General features: G+C 46.3%; 1 protein-coding gene across 2 annotated transcripts in view; it reads right to left on the reverse strand.

The window, feature by feature from the left end:
* Window positions 1-20,487, reverse strand: part of ZBTB7C (zinc finger and BTB domain containing 7C) — a 272,862-nt gene that overhangs the window by 125,502 nt on the left and 126,873 nt on the right. The gene's annotated exons all lie outside the window — the stretch shown is intronic.

The raw sequence follows: 20,487 nt of genomic DNA on the forward strand, positions 1-20,487 counted from the left end.
TATCAGGAATGGCAATATACAAAAACCTGTAGGAGAACACTTCAATCTCCCTGGCCACACAATAGCAGATTTAAAGGTAGCCATCCTGCAGCAAAAAAGCTTCAGGACCAGACTTCAAAGAGAAACTGCTGAGCTTCAGTTCATCTACAAATTTGATACCATCAGTTTAGGATTAAACAAAGACTGTGAATGGCTAGCCAACTACAAAAGCAGTTTCTTCTCCCTTGGTGTTCACACGTCAACTGCTAGAAGAGGGCCTCATCCTCCCTGATTGAACTAACCTTGTTATCTCTAGCCTGACTTACTCTTGCTTGCATATTTATACCTGCCTCTGGAAATTTCCACTACATGCATCCGAAGAAGTGGGTATTCACCCACGAAAGCTCATGCTGCAATACGTCTGTTAGTCTATAGGGTGCCACAGGACTCTTTGCTGCTTTTACAGATCCAGACTAACACGGCTACCCCTCTGATACTCCTCACTTAACGTTGTAGTTCTATTCCTGAAAAATGCAACTTTAAGCGAAACAATGTTAAGCGAATCCAATTTCCCCATAAGAATTAATGTAAATGAGAGGGTTAGGTTCCAGGGAATTTTTTACAAAAGACTATATAATATATATACTCTGTGTGTGTGTGTGTGTATATACAATTTAATACTGGTACACAGTGATAATGATTGTGAAGCTTGGTTGAGGTGGAGGAGTCAGAGGGTGGGATATTTCCCAGGGAATGCCTTACTGAGCAATTGGCTGAGCCCTCAAGGGTTAACTCTGACACTCTACAAGGCAGCAGGAATGGAGGGAGGGAAGAGAGATATGCGCATTTCCCTTTTAAGTACACTGCCTTGTTAATTAGATCAGCTTGCTGAGACCACAGCTGCTGCCAGCAAAGCCCTGTCCTGTGTCCCCCCTGCTCTATGGAAGATGGGGTAAGCGGGGTGCACCCTGACATTAGCCCCCCTCTTCCTCCTCCCCCCCCCGCCGCACAGCAAGCAGGAGTCTCGGGGAGCAGCTCCAAGGCAGAGGGCAGGAGCAGCACATGGCAGTGGGGGGAGGGACACAGCTGAACTGCAGGCAGCTGCTGCACAGGGAACTTAGGGGAGCAGGGAGCTGATAGGGGGGCTGCCAATCCACCTTGGTTCCAAGCCCCCACCAGCTAGCTCCATCGGACTGCTCTTTCTGCAAGCAGACGTTAGAAGGGAGCATTGCACAACTTTAAACAAGCATGTTCCCTAACTGATCAGCAACGTAACAATGAAACAACGTTAACCGGGACGACTTTAAGTGAGGAGTTATGTACGACAATTTCAGCTAACGCACCCTATCTGGGGCTGTAACAGACTCATATCCTCTACAGCTCAGGCACACAGGTGGACCTGTAACACACACTCACCAGTGGGTTGCATTAGCAAAAGGCCCATCCACACCTTAAGTCCCACTTAGCTTTGAATACGCTGGCTTTTGCTAAACTCAGTGTTGCTTGACATTATTTCAATGTAGTATTTCATCAGTGAATATAATTACCATGGTGTTGGGATAAGCCAGGTAGTTTACGTTGGTGATTGTCTTTGTTTTAATAATGCCGTGATGAAGATAAGAGAAAGGCGAAAAATGGTTCAATAGCCACTAACAGCTCAACAATAACTTGCACACATTGCACTCCTACATTATCAAGATATAGACTCTATTTCAAAACAGGGAACACAACACCTACATGCCACTGGGACGGGGTGATTGGATCAGATTAGACAGGTAACCAAACTGCTAGATTAACTATTGGAATATAGAGAGGCTAAAATGTGGGACACTTTAATTCAAGGATCAGAGGGGTAGCCGTGTTAGTCTGGATCTGTAAAAGCAGCAAAGAGTCCTGTGGCACCTTATAGACTAACAGACGTATTGGAGCATGAGCTTTCGACGAAGTGGGTATTCACCCATGAAAGCTCATGTTCCAATACGTCTGTTAGTCTATAAGGTGCCACAGGACTCTTTGCTGCTTTTAATTCAAGGGATGCGAAGTGGACAGCAGCTGTGCTGAAGTGGAAATCATAGAAATGTAGCACTGGAATGAGCAAACTACAACACAGTAACTGGAACAGAGTGTAGGTCATTTTATTATCTTCCCTTGAAGTTATGTGCTGAAATCCCATTGCTTTGATATGCTTAAGTGTTTTCCTGAATCAGGGCCCTAGGGTGTTTCCCAGCTGGTATATTGCATGTGCATTTACCTGATTTGAACGCAGAAGTCCAGGTGCACTTTTGTAAGCACCTTTTTTTCCTCACAGTTCTGATCCTTTTCAAAATCTGGCCTGGTAAGAAGACAAGCATCTTCACTAAAACAAACCACATACATTTTTTTCACGGTAAATCTTTTGCGTGTACTACTTCCGACACGGTTTTGTGAAACCCAAACACAGCCCCACTGTGGCAGCAGTGAAAGCAAAACCGATTGGAAACTAGAAGTGGATTAAGGATCCGGATTAGGTTTAAGACCTGAGCCCAAACATGGCCTAACATTTGGATTTAAAACGGGGGGTACTTTTTTTTATATCACTGGATCTTCAACAATCAATTACAGTTTCTCTGGGATCTAGCAGAGTGCAACCAAGGTGGAGTCACTCAAATACTAGAGCAAATAGTCATGGATTGTGCTTAATCTAATGGTTTACATTTGACAGGGGCAGATCAAATTTGATTTTTTACATTTGCTACATTTTAAATGAGAAGATGTCAACAAAAATATAAAAGATGATGGTTATAATTAGTCATTTAGAGCTAGAAACTCAGACTAAGGCGTTGAGACAATAAACTACTGAGACGGCTTATGTACATTTCCTGGTTGATTTCAATGATTCAAATGGTCCTCCTTCCTCTTCTACTGAAATCCTGAACCAGCCTCTATGGGACACTGTCTTATGGGATGGTGCAAATTCCATTTTCTCTTGGGATCTACAAGTAGGTTAATGTCCCAGAATAGAATAATAAGGGGCGTCAAGCATTTTAACTATTTTATTAAATGGGTGAGATAATTATAGTTTACACAAGTTCAAGTAGCGAAAAGGGAACAGAACCCCAGTAATCTCTTCAATGCTCCGTATTTTCCCTTGTCTTAAATAATAACTGCATATTTAGTTATGTAGTAAGCAATGCCTGGAGCCACAGGTAACTTTGATACCGCACAGTGGTTTGTGCAACATCCCCCTGGCTGCATTATGTTCAGTGATCTAACAGTAAAGACTGTAAAGCCCGGGGTATAATCGGACAGCAAGAGCGAGCCTTCTCTGCCACTAATGATGCTGTTTGCTTTTGAGAATCTGGAGCTGTTCTGACCTTGTGCACTTAAGCCTGACCTCCTGTCCTAGCCCCATCCCCAATTCAGATCATTAGCTGATGAGTAAGCACTCTGCTCAAGACTAATGGCTCATTTGGTGCTAAACTGCAGAAAGTCAACAACAAAGGGGCAAAGAGTTGAATATGATCCATTGTCAACATAACCGCAGGGCTTATTACTGCAGGCCGTACTCCGGCAAAACTCCCATTGAAGTCATTGGGTACCTGCAATGGATTGGTTTGATGCATGAGATCATTGGGTGAAATCTAGTGAAAACAATGTCGAAAATTCCCATTGGTTTCAACAAGGTCAGGATTTCACGCCAGGTTTTCCTCTAGTGGCTGACAACAGCAACTACAACACCCTGATACTCATGCTTAAAGCAATTCTCCTTTAGCTCAAGAGACAGAGGCCTCAATTTTTGCTGATGAAGGTCCCAGGTACAATCCTCACAGACAAAATGGCTCGCTACATAAGGTCTAGGTTCATCGTTTGTAGACCAGAAGGAATCTCCTAGGAGAGCATTGGGATATACAAGGGGCTGTGGTGCATTACGGTGTGACAAGCTACCTACGGTTCAAGAGTAGATCTGAAGACCGTAAACAAATCAACCACTTCGTATAAATACCAAACTAGAGCTCAGCCTGTTGGACAAAAGAGGCACATCTTCCTGCAGCTCTTCCAAAATGGGATGGTTTGTGACCGATGCCATTTGCTTTGAGCCAGCCCAGTAAAATGTTCTCGGAGTCTGAATGAGATGATAAGGCTCTGTCATGGCTTTTCTTGTAGCCACAATGTCTCTTTTAGCTACTTAGGCTGGATGACCCAAACATACCCTACTGGATATGGTGTCAGGTTTCTAATTCATCTCTTTGACTCTGAATGCATCATTAACGTGCCACATCAGATCTCCCATGAATCTATTCTTCCTACCATAGAATTACTATAAGGGAAGTCTTTGCCTCTCGTTAGCACACTGAACTCTGCACTCTGCTGCCAGGTGTGACAGAGTGGGAATCATCTGTAATATTTTGGATGAATACTGCGTGCCTCAGTTTCTCCTATGTGCTGCATGGCTAACTGGGTGGTGGGAAAAGGTTGTTTACTCTTGGCGGAGACCCAGAGATACAGGTGTGACTGACGCCTAGCTATCTGGGGCCTTGGCCCCATGCCCACGGGGAGTCCAAGAAGATATTGGCCACTCCAAGTGCCCGGACATTTGGCCTCTAGCATCTAACAACCATGGATGACCCACCCTCCTTACGAAGGGAGCCATGTTTGACCAGCTGGAGAACAAAGGGCCGAGGAGGAGGGCCAGGTGACAGTGTTTGCCAGCTGACAAGAACAAAGGACTGAGGGGGGGCTCGGGTGGGAGGGGTTGCAGTTAGTGTGGGCTGCTGGAAGGGAGAAGACTCTTCTGGTCTGGGAAAAGAGGAACCAGGCTCTGGGCTGACTGAGATGGACTGTGCTGTAACTTTCTGTTCTCTATGATAACCAAGGACTTTCTAGGCTGTGTTCCAGACATCTAATAAACCCTGCTGCTTTTACAGCACAGGCTGAGAGTCACTGCAGTTTAAGGGAGGTGGGGGCGCATTGCTCCCTTTGGGTGTATAAGTCTCTCTCAGGCATCCAACTCAGGTGGTCTCACTGACGGGAGCTCACAGCATGAAGCAGGGGTGCTGAAGGCTCTGGGGTTTGGTCCCAGGAGGTGGTGAAGCCAGGTGGCTTACCCTAGTGAAAGAGTGACCCCTAAGGGACTGGCACACTGAAGGGCTTTTCCCAGGGACTGTTCAAGAGCACTGGACCTGTGGATGCATGACACCTGGTCCGACATGAATAGCTGGAAGGCGCTGCTACTGCACGAAGCCTGCAAAGACAATGGGGCTCTCTCTGAGCCACAAGGTAAAATATGGGGCAGTTTCCAGGACTCTTTGCAACTTGGCTGTGTTACCTGACTATCTGGCTGATGAGTGTGATAAGACACAGAACTTTAACTCGTTAATGTAAGAACTGGGAAGTAGAAGAGAGACTCTGTTTTAATACACTGAAAAGTCTACGGCTGTGTAGGGTGGCATGTCTCTTGCTGTGCTGCAGTACCTGGCCAATCTGCAGTCTCCTGGTGCCACAATCTAAAACTCAGATTCCCCTGCTCCAGAGACAAAGGCGCCTACTTGAATTAAAGAAGGATCTCCTTCAGCTATTTGCAGGAAAAGGCCCATGACACGCAAACAAGCAATTCTGATTTGATGTAGCAAAGGGGAACAGCACGATACACAAACACATGGAGCATTATTGCATTGTGTGTGCGTTGGCTAATATCATAACAAAGCAGCTCTGACAATGAGAGGCCGGGGACTTACTTCCACCCAAACAAACCTCACAAATCACTCCCTGACAGAGAGCACTTCCTGTCTTTTAAATAAACCTCTCCTGGTTAGACAGCGTTACTGAACAGCTGTGTATTAACACCCTTCGTTGCACTGGAAAGCAGATGCTGGTACAGGCTGGCTAAGCAGTGTCTCTATTCTGCTCATTAACGTTACAATCATCTATTCATTTTAATTGCTCAACACTTTTAAAATCAGTTTTTTTTTCATCTTCACTAACATCACCAGTAATGGGAATTGCTGTCTTAAAACCAACAAACACAAAGGCACTTTCTTGGGGTTTGGCTTCATTAGCCAAGAAATCTCCAAGGTAACAGAATTCAGCTCAAACTTTCCCCTCAGGCACAGTTTGTTCCTGGGGTCCCTTCCTCAGCCCTGCTCTGCCCATGTCCTAGATCCTTGCTCTCTGTAGAGTCCCTGCCATCTCCCTTATAGCCAGGTGGCAGAAGGAATCACCATCACCAGTAAGCCAGCAGAACCCACTTAACCCTTTCCCGGCAGGTTTCACACCTGCTAACAAGGTAGGGTGTTAAAGGCAAACACGGCAAGACTGTTACAGGGAGAAATTAGCCACGTGGGGTGAAATCCTGGCCCAAGTGAAGACAATAGGAAAAGCCCAGTTGACCTTTTTAGGGTCAAGATTTCATGCTCAGAATAGTCATTCAGCTACTACAGTGATGAGCATCCTAAAAACATAATGGCCCTACTGGGTCAGACTAATGGTCCATCTAGCCCAGTATCCTGTCTTCCAACAGTGGCCAGTGCCAGATGCTTCAGAGGGAATGAAAAGAACTGATACAATTATCAAGTGATCCATCCTCTGTCATCCAGTCCCAACATCTGGCAGTCAGAGGCTCAGGGACACCCAGAGCATGGGGTTGCATCCCTGACCATCTTATGGCTAATAGCCATTGATGGACCTATCCTCCACGAACTTATCGTACTCTTTTTTGAACCCAGTTGTACTTTTGACCTTCACGACATCCCCTGGGAAAGAGTTCCACAGGCTGGCTGTGCGTTGTGTAAAGAATTACTTCCTTTTGTTTGTTTATAACCTGCTGCCTATTCATTTCATTGGGTGATGCCTGGTTCTTGTGTTATGTGAAGGGGTAAATAACACTTCCCTATTCACTTTCTCCACTCATGATTTTATAGACCTACATCATATCCCCCTTAGTTGTCTCTTTTCCAAGCTGAATAGTCCCAGGTTTTTTAATCTCTCCTCATATAGAAGCTGTTCTATACCCCAAATCATTTCTGTTGCCCTTCTCTGTACTTGTTCCATTTCTAATATATCTTCTTTGAGATGGGTTGACCAGAACTGTGTGCAGTATTCAAGGTGTGGGCGTACCATGGATTCATATAGTGGCATTATGATATTTGCTGTCTTATTATCTATCCTTTTCCGAAAGGTTCCTAACAATCTGGGGGAGGGATAGCTCAGTGGTTTGAGCATTGGCCTGCTAAACCTAGGGTTATGAATTCAATCCTTGAGGGGGCCACTTAGGGATTTGGGGCAAAATCAGTACTTGGTCCTGCTAGTGAAGGCAGGGGGCTGGACTCAATGACCTTTCAGGGTCCCTTCCAGCTCTATGAGATAGGTATAGCTCCATATATTATTATAACTTTTTTTCACTGCTGCTGCACACTGATTGAAAAAGACCAATTACGTCATATGTACCAGCCCTCTGCCAACACTTACTCCCTACACCAGAAATTGAGAATCCTTTCATTATAGGTAACAATAGCAAAGGATTAGCAGCAATGAATAATAATTAGTGCCAAAACAGGAAGTCACACTCCAGACAGTCCAGTGACACAGTTTAAGGCACAGGATGGGCGCTGAACACTAAATAAATGTCTCAAAATCCAACCCTCAAAAACAGTTCTGAACATTACATTTTTAATATGCACTGTTACTTGGTCATTGATTTTTAATCACCTTAGGTATTATTATGTATCATTATAACATATCTCTGCATTTTCCCCAAGGCATTTATGGGGATTTATTAGTGATTAATTTCTTAGGCTTTGATCCTGCAATTGCTGCATCTAGGCAGAGCCCAACTGATGTGATAGAGGCTCCATGCAGGCATAGCAATCTATCGATTGCAGGACTGGAGCCCTGGGCTGTAGGAGATCATGTCTCCCTGTGTTTTTGCACAGCACTTAGAACATTGTTTCTGAAACTGGGGTCGCAGCTTGTGTAGGGAAAGCCCCTGGTGGGCCGGGCCAGTTTGTTTACCTGCCCTGCCCGCAGGCCCGACCGATTGTGGCTCCCACTGGCCGCGGTTCGCCGCTGCAGGCCAATGGGAGCTGCTGGAAGCGGCGCGAGCTGAGGGACGTACTGGCCGCCGCTTCCAGCAGCTCCCATTGGCCTGCAGCAGCGAACTGCGGCCAGTGGGAGCCACGATCGGCCGGGCCTGCGGATGGGGCAGGTAAACAAACCGGCCCAGCTTGCCAGGGGCTTTCCCTACACAAGCGACGACCCCAGTTTGAGAAACACTGACTTAGAACAATGGAGCCTTAAACCTGAACGGGACAGCACAGCACTCCCACAACAGAAATAAACGAACAATCATAATTTAAGGAAGGGGACAGCCAGTGGGGAAAAAAGTTACAGGTTTTCCACACTAGATAAATATGTATGAACTATATAAATTGAATGCATTAAAACCAGTCCACCAAGAAGCACCTGCTTTGTTCCTTAATGTTGATAGCATCTACATAATAGTGGAAATTACTACATCGCATTCTGCAACACATCAAAATGACTCTCCTTTAAAAAAGTACCCTGATTGGCAAGCCAATTTAAAATTCACCATAAACTGCAGGATCTCATAAAGTTTACAGCTCCAATCACACTCACTCAGTTCATTGGTGCAGACTGAATGCATAGGCATTTGTCTAGCAACTCAAAACAGATATAGGACCAAAGTGCTGCAGACAACATATGGGACCTGAGATCTGATCATTACAACCAGAGATCTGCCCGCTGCATCTCCACCCACACTAGTGGAATGACAATCACCTGGATAAGCAGGGCTGCCCAGGGGGTGGGGGGGGGGGGAAAGTGGGGCAATTTGCCCCAGGCCTCGCAGGGGCCCCCGCGAGAATATAGTATTGCAACTTTTTTTTATGGAAGGGGCCCCCGCAATTGCTTTGCCCCAGGCCCCCTGAATCCTCTGGGCGGCCCTGTGGATAAGAGAAGCATCCTCAGAATTGGACGAGTACATCCGCACTATTCATCAACCATCATTCCCTGAAGGAGAGTAAAGTCCATGAAGTCAGAATTCCAGAATACCTATCCAGCAGGCCTTGCACACCGTTCTGGGACATCAACTCAGTGGAGCTGAAGTGGGATATAACTGGTGAAGACGAGCATGCACTCAGGATCTTTGGACTGAAACCGCACATGGCGTGTGGGGCTGAACAAAAATCCTGGCTCCAAACACCAACTCTCCCTCCCCCCAGCCCAGACCCAGGTGTGGCGTTGTTTGAAATTCTGCAGCTTGAGCTCCTCTCTGGGTTCTGATATGCAACCACCATTCATCTCACTGGGCCTAGGTCTGCTCCAACATTTCAAACTTGAGTGGAGCTTTCAGTGAACCTGGTGCAAATTTATAATGAAACCAGATGTGTGTGGCTTGACCTGGGGCTTTTTTGCTTGGTTCTTGTGGAAATGTGACACCTCTGATCTCTAGTGGGCATTGTCTGTCCTTACAAATAGGGATGCAACACAGTGACTGACCAAGGAAAAAAAATCAATAAGGCTGCTAGCATTACTTCCTATGTCAATGCTTCCTGTTGAAATGTCACCAGAGCAAAGGTATTTGGGCTGAAAGGATAGGAGAAGCAGCATGTTTGGAGATACCTCTCTCTAGCAGTCTGAAAGTAATGTATAGTTTCTGAAATGTCTACATGATAGATGCCACACTGTATAGGATTTGGCTTTGGGGACAGTATATTTAATCCTTCAATTCTCAACGGGGGTTGCTGTCAGCTTCAAACTACCATATGTACAATAAAGAGGAAGGATATGCTGATAATAGCACTTCCCTACTTCACAGGGGTGTTGTGAGGATAAATACATGAAAGACTGTGATGGGCTTTGAGATCTACTGACGAAAACTGTCGTAGAAGAGATAGGTATTGTTATTATTATATTATGTAAACTAGAGGGCAACACTCAGCACTAACAGAGGAGATCCAGGGTACCAGTTCAGCCCCAGATTGTGAGAGGGGACTTGCCACGTTTCACTCTTTGTGACCAATCAGGATAGCTACCCCACTCACCTATGTGCCTGATTAAGGAGCAGTGGGGAGACAGACACTTAAACAAGGTGGCAGAGGAGTGAGAGAGGGATAAGGGTTAAACACTGAATGAGGAAGAGGAGAAGGAGCAATTGATCAAAGGGCAGGTTTCGAATTATTTTCAAAACAAACCCGAGAGCGTGGAACTCTCAAGCAAGTGGTGCTGTAATTATAATGTTGACTATGGAGCCATGGTGCTGTCAGGTTACTGTATTTTCCTAGCAGCTGTGTTTAATTCATTTAAACATGCAAAGCCATTAGGTCAGATCCCATTAGCAGAGCTGGGCTGGAGAAGTACAAGAGGGCAGCCATGCCAGGGGGAGAACTGTAGGCTCCATGCACTGCATAAACACAGCAGATGAAAAACAAACACAGACTGCCCCCAAACAAATCAGAGAGGCTCCTATATTAGCCAAAGAGAACATGCAAAGGTGTTCCCTTCCCACGGCCTGTAACCAGCCTCAGACACCCACAGTCCCCTGCCACTCATCATTCAATCCTATTCTCTCACTTAATGAGCTGGAGATATTTGTGCAACGCTGTCACAGAGGCTGAAAGGGCAAAGCTAGAAAAGCTCTTTGGGGCAGAGACCGTCTACTACTGTGTGTCTGTACAGCGCCTAGCACAACGGGGTGCCATTCTTGGCTGGGCCTTAGGCACTACCATAATAAACAAGATTAATAAATAATAAAAACAACAGCCAAGTTGTGGCCAGAGACTAGTGCAGATATCTCTCAGTTTAGCTCTTAAAGGTAAAGAAGATGCCCAATATGTGCCCACCCCATATTCTGGGGGCAAATAAGTTTTTATGTATCTCATAACCTCCTTTTGCACATGCAAACTGTCCCATTCGGCCATGCAAATGACTTTATTGCATGCACAAGGCTGATTTTTTTATTTTGTTTGGGTCACAGGGGTTGGGAAAGCTTGTTTGCTCCAAGCTGTGTGCTCAAAATCTTCAGTGCAAACTTGGTCCATTCAGGGCCGGCTCCAGGCACCAGCTGAGCAAGCTGGTGCTTGGGGTGGCAGATTGTTGGAGGCGGCATTCTGCCCAATCCTAGGGCGGCACGGCCACTTTTTTATTGTTGTTGTTCTTGTTTCGCTCCGGCCGCCCTGTAGGGGGCGGCGGCGCGGAGAATCAGAGCGCCCTGCAGGGCAGTCTTCTTCCTTCCCTCCCCGCCGACCGGAGTGGAGCCCTCGCGGTAGGCGGCAGGAGGCGGCACAGCGGGAGGGGCCGCGTGGCAGTGCCCCTGCTGTAGACCTGGCCACCCCCCTCTCTCTCTCTCCCGCCCGCTCCCTCCCCCTCCCCCCCCAGCCGGCCCCCTGCACCCGCGCTCCGGCCGCGCCGCAGGGTTTTTTTTTTTGCTTGGGGCGGCCCTGGGTCCATTGAAGTCAACGGGAGTTTCACCATTGGCTTCAGTGGAGCCAGAATTTTTGTTCATGCACATGGATAAATACAAAGACAAAGTAAAAGAAGTTATTTTTATTTACATACATATCCCTTTCCCGCCCCCATACACTTTGTCAGCCTCTCATTATTGTGCCTGGAGCCCCAGTCCTGCAATTTGTTGCAGTGGGCAGATCCCCGTTGTCTTCAATGGGGCTCCATGAAGACACAGGTGTCCGCCTAAGAGCATCAAGAGTACAGGATCAATTCCTTAGTCCCCAGTGCTGAGCACTAAATTCAGTTTAAGGGTCACATCCTGCCACTGTGGGCTGGAAAGCCCTTATGGAAGCAAAATTCCCCATTCACCTCAATGGCAATTTTGCCTTAGTAAGGACTAAGGGCCAGATTTTTTAAGGTAGTTAGGCACCTAGTGGTATTTTCAAAAGAGCCTAGGTGCCTGTCTGTATCTTTAGGCACCTAAATACCTTTTAAAATCTGGCCCAAAGTTAAAATGCTAGGTTATGGGCCCCCAAAAGATTACCAAACATAAACTTTTATATATACACGAAAATTCTAGCCCTCTGCTGGCCTGGATTTGTTTTAAAGCTTCCAATACACATGTTCATGTTGAGTAGTACCTCACTCCACAAGAAGTCCCACCAAAGTCAATTAAGTACTTGTGGAATAAAGCACAATGAGTCATATCAGAATCTGGCCCGAAGTTAGTTTGAGCAGCTACATTCGGTATTTGGAAATGTACTAATCTTTCCGGTTTTGGAGAGGTGTACACTTGTTTGCATAATAAATGTCAGGGCAGAGATACAGGTTTTCCACAGATTCACTCCCCCCTCTCCTTTTGAAAGAAATCTATTTATTCTGAACGAATTGGCTCTTTCCCAGATGAATGTTGTTTTGTAGTCAGTTTAGCTCTGCTGCGAGATATTCATTCTTTTGCATGCTGGTAATGAATTTTCACAGCAAGAATCCTAATCCAGTCCAGTCATGGAGTGTTTTATCAGGACCTCTTTTTTATTTCTACGGGTAAATGGGAATTGCTTTTCTTATCTGTATCTAGAAGCACCTGAGTGGTTTTTGCTTCATATTGCCTATCCTGCTGGAATTCAGGTTGTATCACTATCTGATACTGTATAATTGTCCCTTGTGTTAGTTGCCTTTTTATTTTAAAATGTGAGACTTATTGATTTTAATTTTTATTTTTTTACTGTTAGTCATTTTGCTTTCAGATTCACTTCCTCTCCTCCAGTCTAGTCATAGTTGTTGGGTAGATTTTCTGGAAGCCTGGGCTGGGGTTGGTTTTGCTTTCCACCTGCCCAATGCTTCTGCTTGTTGCGATTTGAGGATATTTTCTCTGCACCAGCAACACCCCAGCACCTGCCCCCCAGCCAGGTCACAGGGATTCTGGCTACCACCAGCACTGCCCAGGAGCCTTTATGAGCCTTCACAGACTTTAAGGAACAAACTAACCCTGCCCCAAGCAATGATTTTATACTCTGAACAGGGAAAAGAGCTAGAGACCCCATGAACCCCACTAGGGATTTCACTCCTGCTAATCCATTTTCCATGAAAGGTGTTCAGATACTACAGTGACAGGTGGCAGTAAAACAAACCCTTAAGGGTTTGATAGATAATTCTTCATTTCTAGTTTTAAAGCAAACAAAACAAGAGCACAGGTGAATAACCGGGCAGTTGTTCATCACAAGAAAATAGACGAAGAGACCTTATCCAAAAAGCTCAAAAGGGGTTGTTGAAAAGGCATGAGAAGAAGTATAAATTCTATAGGTAAAATAATGATGGCTCAGCAGTGGACCGGCATTAACCTTCACTCTTGAAGGGACACCAGAAGGATAACTCACCTGTAACTACGCCACTCATGAATTATCTGTCTTGTCACTCGTGAAGATAAATCTATCAAATCTAAACTATCACTTACGCTCCCTTTAGCCTGCTCTCTCTGTCTCCTGAGAGACAGAGATATGTTCTTTATCTAGGCAGCAATCAGGAAAGTCTCACCTAAGAATCAGTTGTGCATATGTAATCATAAGGCTTGCATGGAAGCCATGTGTTTATGGGATGTTAGAAAACACAGCAGGATTGAAGTCAGTCCACTGGAAAGAGGCAAGTGTCAATGACAACTGTTGCAGAACAGAAACAGCTATCAAGACCCTGAGAAACCCTTCACACGCAGGAAATGTATGTTAACCAAATCCAGTCGAAAAAAATATTTCTGCGCTTCAGATACTGCAGAGAGGGAGTCGGGGAGGAAGAATGAAATTAGTATTAAAAAACTAAATACATGAGGCATTCCAATTAGTATATGAGGAAATACATTGCTGAAGGCCCGAGGAAAACAATTTGCACAGGGAATGATGGTCCCTAAAACACTAGGAGCAGTGTAAAGAAAGAACAGTGCATTCTCCCACTGAGAAGGCTAATCTCAAGGTACTGCATTTCCTTACAAAGGATTAGCGGGAGGTGCTAACATGTACACAATGGACCAAGATTCTCAGTGTACCATCACTGATGTCAAGGGACACTGATTTACACCAGCTGAGGATCTGGCCCAATAAATCCATTCCTTCTGAGACCCTGTGGACCAAAGAGCTGATACTCTATCTTCTCCTGTACATGTTCAAAGACCTGGCACCCTATCCCCTGCTGTCCCTGTTCAGTATGTTGCTGAAAAAGGTCATTTACACAGAATCTTACAATATGCATCATTAATACTTTGGCTGATTGCTTCCCATTATGTTTTGGTCTCTCTGGAGTGCTGGACAATGGTTGGAAGACGGGAACTAGGTGTCAGTACAGTACCGATTCTAATCCCCGCTCTGCCACTGACTCACTATGTAACCATGAGCAAATCACTTTGCCTCTCTGTGTTTCTCTTCCCCAGCTGTAAAACAGGAATAATTAAGGCTGAGAGAAAGTTGTGATTTTTTTAAGTTTAAAAGTTATGGCCACAGTTTGTTAAAGTTGCCGTTTTGGTGAGGTCTGTTCAAGTACCATAAAAATTTCAAAACAAACACGCATGATTCGTTTATGTACAAAATGGAAACCGGTAAGAAAATACTGTGTAGAGAGCAGAACTTTTTCAATCTTTCTGGTACTTTACAGGTCCATGGGCCATTACCCGCTTCCTGATGAGAAATGGAAACCCTGGGTACCCCTACAAGGAGCACCAGCCCTGGGTACTCACCCACACCTAAGCTCCAGCACCTTCTTCTATGGTATGCCGCCTGCCTTGCAAAGCAAGGCAGCAGCATGGAAGAGATGCTGTGTGTCTACATGGCCCCTGAAGGCAAGCTAGACGAAGAGCTGGCTGGGCCAAATTTCAGTGCCGGTGTGACCCTGAGCATCAGGCTGGAACGCCGCTTGCTCAAATTTGCGACAACTATTAAAATTTGCTTTGTGTGGTAAAAGTTGCGTTCCACAACAAAACTGCAGACCTCAATTATTCTTACAGCCTGAAGAACAACAACACCGGGCTGTGGGAAGGCCTAATATATGAAGGTGTGGACCGTGATACGAATATCATTGTTATTATTTCTGCAGTGTGAAGATTTCGTGGTGATGGTCTCCTTGTCTTGGACGTGTATAATTACAGTGCAGGTTACCCACGGGTGTATTCACGCCGCAGGAGGTTTACCCCCGGGACAAGGCAGACAGCACAGGCCTGTCAAAGGTGCTGCAGTCTTGGGCCAAGTTCTGTGCAGGACACATGTCTCTGTGACCCCTCTCCGTACATTTCTATTCCCCTCTTGTTCCCTGACCAATTCCTGAGACTAGCTTTGGGTCGCTGTATTAATGTGCGTTTTCCTCCATTCAAAACCTTTCTGGTTTGGTTTGACCGGTGACTGCCCTGCTCCCAGAAGGAGCCATTTACACCTCCCCATTGTGCCCTGTGCGGAGAGCAGTCACGACAGAGAGTGGCACACGTTCTCCAGGCTCGCTGCAAGACCTTCTCTGCAATTCCACGTCCAGGAACTCTATTGGAGACCCAATGCTGTCCGCCCCAAATGGCCAGTCAGTCGATGGGAGCTGAGTTTACTTAGCATCTCACAGGAGGTGGGATCACCACTCCTTAGAGATACCACCACCCCCCACACCGCTCCTTAGTGGCATAGCTCCATTAGAGCCATACTAACAGAGAGCCCTCCAGCACTGGCTACCCTGGAGATCACAGAAAAAAAGATAGCACAGCTAGGCTTTCCCGAGAATCCCCATGAAGCCAGATAACTGGCCCAATTCTTACCCTGGGCAAACCCTGGACGCACAGTGCAGAGTCCACAGTAGGTAGGGGGGGCGATATAGAAACAGTGCCATGGAGGCATGAGATGCACATGCAGAGATTCCGCTCATAGACTAGCAGTGGGAGGGAGCAATTCCATCAACCACTAGGACCTAAATTACCTTCCCCGAATCTTCTCCCAGCGCAGTCACTGGGAGTGTTGCAACATGTTAAAATCATCTCTCTTTAAACCTTTATAACATCATTGTCTCCCAAACAGGGCTCCCAATCCTGCGAACCCTTGCACACCAGAGCATTCCTTCCTCGCACGAGAAGTCCCAGAATGCTCAAAGCAGCTGCTAAAATGAGTAAGGGTCATTCCCATGAGCAAAAGTTAGCAGAACCCAGCCCCTGGTGATGTAAGGAAGGACAGAGCTTTGAACTGAAATGGACATGCATGAAACATGATGCCCTGTGTCAATGCACATGCCACGGCTTTGAATTTCAATGCACAACATACGACAAGCCTTCAACCCCCATAAATTGTTTGGAGTTGGCTTCAATCCATTACGGTGCCATCCCGCAGGGGTTTCTTTTTCTTAATTCGAGGTAACTGGCTCACAGCCAAAGCTAAGAGGGTTACCTCCCTTTTTTCTGAAATAGTTAATTTACAAGTGGTATTCAATAAATACCTACACGAGCTCGGGGCTGGCAGCCAGTTTGCATTTGCTACTGTTGCCGCTCACGTCAGCAGTTTAAGACACCTCCGCTTGGAAAGCAGACCCGACCTGACCGAACAGGAGGCAGACAGGAAAGGAAAGAGTCTGCACATCATCAAAATCCTACTCCAGGATGACAGTACAGCAGACAGCATTGGCTACGAGGCAAACTCTTATTACTGCATCGTCTCCGCCTCTCTGTGAACACTGGCTGCATGAAAATGGTGATGGAAATGCAGGCTTTGAAGTAGTTTGTCTGGTTCCTGCTTCTCCTCCTGCTTGGAGATTTGTAACGCTGTGACTACAACGCCAATCCATCACAGCAACCATACGATCCCCAAATGAAGCTGTGAGGTCCTCAGGCTTCAGCCAATACCAGGGTTCAAACAAGATGCTGCGCAGATGAACATAGATCTTATGGCTAAGGCATGGGACTGCTAGGACCAAAGAGGTTTAGGGTCTATTCCCAGCTCTGTCACAGACCCCCTGTATGATCTTGGGCAAGTCACCTGATCTCTCTGCATCTAAGTTCTCCACCTGTAAAATGGGAACAATAATACTTCCTCTCTCCTAGCACTGGATCCTCCTCGGTGCCTCTATGGAGCCTCCCTCCATGGGCCCACATCCTGGTTAGTGTTTCTTGGCACAATACACATAATACAATACAAATAACCACAGCAAAGAACCCCCCTATTTGCATGGATTTATTCCACCCCCCTGGAGGGATTAGTTCCTTACACGTGACCCTGGGACTTCAGAGAACATTACAGCTTTGCCTTTGATTCCAAATACAGCCTAAGTAAAGGGTCTGACCCTTCACTCTGTTCAGCACAAGGACTGTAGGAAGGGATCTAGCAGGTTCCCTCCCAGAGATCAAGGGTTTTACCCATGCCCCAAATTCTTCCCTTTCAAAGGGCTACTTCCTTAATGGGCCCTTCAGTCAGCCCCCACCCTCCTGGACCGAGATTTGTACAGTCCCCTCAGGGTGTGCCAGGTACTTTTCCTCTCTTCCAGGGAAGTGAATTAACCTTTTTTTCCCCCTCACTGGGAGCGACAGACACCTCCCCGCTCCAGCTATGGGGATAGCTGTTCACTGACAGCTAGCCCATGTCAACGCCATGCTTCCCAGACTAAAACAGAAAAGTCCTGTTTGTGAGGCGCCTGATACTGTAGTGTAGGGCAATTTAAGAAGCTGATGACAGGAGCCTGATCTTGTTTAACTGGTTCCATTTGGGATTGCAGAGCACAGAGCTAACGTCCCTCCCTTCGAGGAGTGAGCTGCACCACTGAACTCCAGGACAGGGATCTGGTTTGCAAGGCTGACCGTAAATGAGAACAGACGATGAACAGAGTCATGAGTTACGCCAATGAAGCTGTCATGCAAACTGGCATGAGAATAAAAAAAAGGGAGACGTGCGTTTGTGCATTATTACACAGCCAGTGTCCAGCAGCCGCCAAAGCATGGCATCCACAATATTTGGCAAAATGGGACACAGAGAACAAGGGGTTAACCCGAAGCGCATAACAACATAAGAATGGCCATACAGGGTCAGACCAATGGTCCATCTAGCCCAGGATCTTGTCTTCTAACAGAGGCCAATACCAAGTGCTTCAGGGGGAATGAACGGACCAGGCAATCATTGAGTGATCCATCCCCTGTCGTCCACTACCAGCTTCTGGCAAAAAAGATCATCCACTCCCAGCATCTCATCTGCCTATTTAAGTATTTATATTACACGCATCAACAACCATCTCTTGGCCACATCCACTCTAGCAAAAACTCCTTACCTTCATCCCCATCCTTTTATAGACAGCACAGCCTTGTAAAATTCACAGCTCAGTCCCTCTCACACCAGGATGTTCACAGTGATCAACTTGTGTTCAGTGATAGGCATGCATACAGATATCCATGTAGATAGCGCCGTCAAGGCATGCATTAAATTGTGGCCCCTTCTGATCATCTCTGGTAGCTGTCCAAACGCATGCTAAGGATCTAATGGTATTTTTCAAAAAAGGAGTTCTGGATAACCGCAGTGTCCTGGCCAATATTCCCTCTCTCAGTGAGACAGGTTTTCCTCTATAGGGCTGTGTGTGAGCTATTGTTAAGCACATAATGAATCCTCCATTTGGCCACACAGCCAGTAGTCAGCTCATTACTTTGTGAAGTGCTTTGAAATACACTGAATATGAAAGGTGTTCCGTAAGACCAAGTTCTGCTCTGTTTGATATTACAATACAGTCTGTTTGGTCATGCATCTTTTGTCTGTATCTCTTGAAGGCACCCAATTGTTCCCATAATTCAGTATTTTGCAGGGAGTCCATTAGCTTGAATTAGCAAAATTCTGCCACATCCACTTTTGAAAGTCCACGTTCTAAGGCCACAGAGTCAATTTTAGTACTTTTGCCATCACTTAGCAGAAAAACTCTTTCAAGTGTGTTTGAGGGGTAATGACTCAATTTTGTCAAACTTAACTCTCTCAATGCAAGTGAGTGAGAGAGTCACCCTATGACAAAATGGGTGTGCATTTTAATATACATAGATACATAGACTTTAAGGCCAAAAGGAACCATTAGATCATCTAATTGGACTTCCTGTATATCACAGGCACCCGGTAATGTCACCCAGTTACTCCTTTATTGAGCCCCATAATTGGTGTTTGGATAAAGCACATCTTCCAGAAAGGCATCCAGTCTTGATTTGAAGACCTCAAGACATGGAGAAACCACCACTTCCCTTGATAGTTGTTCCAATGTTTAATCACCCTCAATGTTAAAAAAAGAAATGGTGCCTTATTCCCAGTTTGAATTTGTCTAGCTTTAAACTTCCAGCCGTGGGTGCTTGTTAAGCCTTTGTCTGCTACATTAGAGAGCCCTTTAGTACCCCGTGTTTTCTCACTGTGAAGGTACTTCTACACCATAATCAGGTCACCACTTGATACACACATATTGGGCTTTGATGACTGTGGTCCAAGTGAGAGCTACAGCTGGAATGTGACTGTTTTGTAGTTCTGTTTTGGACCCAGTCAGCATCTTGAACTAGCAAGTGCCATTACAAGATTTTGGTCCCAGATGACCTGGACTCTCCCCTCGGTTTTCAACCCCAACTCCCATCTCTGAATGGTCCATCTCTTTAGCCCATCCCTAATGGTTATTAGTGTATACTTGCTCTGCACGTAGCACCATCTCCTCTCCTCCACCCCAGGGGAAAGCTAATTGGCTTAGAACCAGCACCACCGCCTTTGCAAGTGCACTCAGAACAAAGCAGGATGGGTAAAAAGCACTAGGATGGCTGGTAGTGAGGTACTGCTTGTACTGTCACGTTTTGCTGTGCCTACATGGTGGCAAGCCACTTAAAAGGTATGTGACTGCATCCTAACTCATGAAAACAAGTGACCACGGCTTTGCATGGTCCAGTGGCCCTATCAGATAGGGCCTGATTCTTCTGTGTAACTCCACTGAAGCCGATAGCTGACTTCTGCTGTGCACTGACTCCCTTCCCCTTGTAGAGTTGCTTAGGGGACAGCTACCATCTGGCCCTTCAACAGCAGGGGGTGTCATTAGAGCCATGTCTCATACAGCAACAAGCGCACGGTCAGTGTCAGGGCCAGGACATAAGTGGCTGGGCCTAATGGTTAGTGGAGGGCACGGGCGGGGACCCTACAGCAGCCGGCGTTCAGAACCAGGCGCTGAGGTCAGGAACCAAGAGTGAGATACAAGGAATCAGACCAAGTCCGGAAACCCGGAGGTCAGGGCTAGGAGACAGTAGCAGGTAGTGCTGGGTGAGGAGCCAGAAATAGGGTGGAGCCCAGATGTACAGACAGCTTCCTGTTCCTCCTTCTGGCTTTAATAAGGGGAGTGGGCTAGTCAGGAGCTCTGGTTTTCCATCAGGGCCAAGGGGTGGAGCCTTCTATCTGAGCTGGGCTTCAAGGCGCCCCACTTGTAGCTGGTGACAATAAGCCACCAGGTAGACGGTTGGAGCATGATGACCCCCAAGCACCCTGCAGACCCACATCCAAGACCCATGGGTCAAGACAGTCAGTGCAGACCCAACAAATAAAATGAATAGTAATGTTGGTAACACCACCATGCGGGGACTGC

Source organism: Trachemys scripta, chromosome 6 (assembly GCF_013100865.1).
Source record: "Trachemys scripta elegans isolate TJP31775 chromosome 6, CAS_Tse_1.0, whole genome shotgun sequence".
NCBI lineage: Eukaryota > Metazoa > Chordata > Testudines > Emydidae > Trachemys > Trachemys scripta.